The sequence below is a fragment of the Triticum dicoccoides genome, chromosome 2A (assembly GCF_002162155.2).
Source record: "Triticum dicoccoides isolate Atlit2015 ecotype Zavitan chromosome 2A, WEW_v2.0, whole genome shotgun sequence".
Lineage (NCBI taxonomy): Eukaryota > Viridiplantae > Streptophyta > Magnoliopsida > Poales > Poaceae > Triticum > Triticum dicoccoides.
Window position 1 is genome coordinate 10,026,435 of NC_041382.1, and position 1,447 is coordinate 10,027,881.

The window sequence follows — 1,447 nt, forward strand, 5'->3', positions numbered from 1 at the left end:
ATCAAGCATGAGATACTTTTCAAATTATTATGAACATTCTTAGTTTCTTTGATTGAAGTAGGTGACTGGGGCTAGGTGTGCTCACTACTAGGTAGTAAAAACTGGGTATATACAAGCATTGCATGCTTAGTTATCGGCGACGAATATCTAGACACCAAAATATCGGTGCCTCTGCCGCAAGTGACCATCATCGTGAACTAGACATACGAATACTAAATATCAACCAATGCACATACTTTTATTACCAGGAAGAGAGATAGCTCAAAACAGAACATATATAATTTGCAAGACGGAAATCACCCATAATTAACAGGGAGAGATATAACCAAAACAAGTTCATTTGTCTTCCAAGTATAAAACATCAAGTGCACAAACTCACATCAGTTAACATCATTACAGAATTTCAGATAACATGTTTACTGCAGAAATCAAGCATAGGCAGTAGTGCTGCTAGTGTTTCTTTCTGTGGTTGTGTTGGACATGCAACTCAATTTCTGTTTGTTTTAGACTAGCAGACCAACATGGTATCCAATGTTAAAAAGCAAACAGGGAAAACATTAAAAAGCAAAAAGAAAATAAAGTGGAAGGATATCATGACAAAACTAACCAGTTTCTTCATACTTACAAAATTACCACATGAAGGAAATGGCAAATCCTATCTATGTAAAATACTACAGCTAAATTCCAAAGCGCCCAGGCCTAAATACTAAAATAAGTTTGAAGTACAGTGATATACTACATTGTAGCAAGCCAACTGGAAGACTTCAGTTTGAACAATACAGCAATCAATTCAGCAGTAAGATCATACAACTACAACAAAGCAGGGCATGATTCAGTTATAATCTGCACGACTGAAATTGCTCAAATTTTGGTCCTAATCTACAGGTATGCAGCACGCATCAGTGACCACAGAGCATACGACCACAGCAAAACAGGGGAGCAATTCAGTTCTAGTAGATCAGTGGCACCCCTATTCTAAAGAAGGCCATGGCCACACATGCATGAATGCAAAACGGCAGCACATACCATGTGGTGGCGGTCTCCATTTTGACTTATGGAGCCCAGAAGAAAATCCACTTGAAACCGAAGAACTCTTAGATAGAGTCAATCAAGCGGGGAAGAACGGGTGGAACGGACCTTCCATTCCATGGCTGCTCTCCTGTACCGGTGGATTTAGGCGTCGTCCTGTCGCTGGTTGCTGTACCTCACCTACAGAGAAGAAGGGAAGGGACGAAACGAGATTGGGGTTAGGGGGAGATGTTGAGAAAAAAGAGAAGTAGAAGAGAAGGGGGAGGAGGGATTCATACCGTAGCACCGACCGTTGTCGAGGTCTTGGAGGCTGCGGTGGGTCGCCATGGCCGTCGCTGGTCGCCGTTGCTCCTACCTGAAGAGGCAAAGACAGAGACGGGGGTGAGACAAAGGGAGTTTGAAGGAGAAGAAGAAGTGG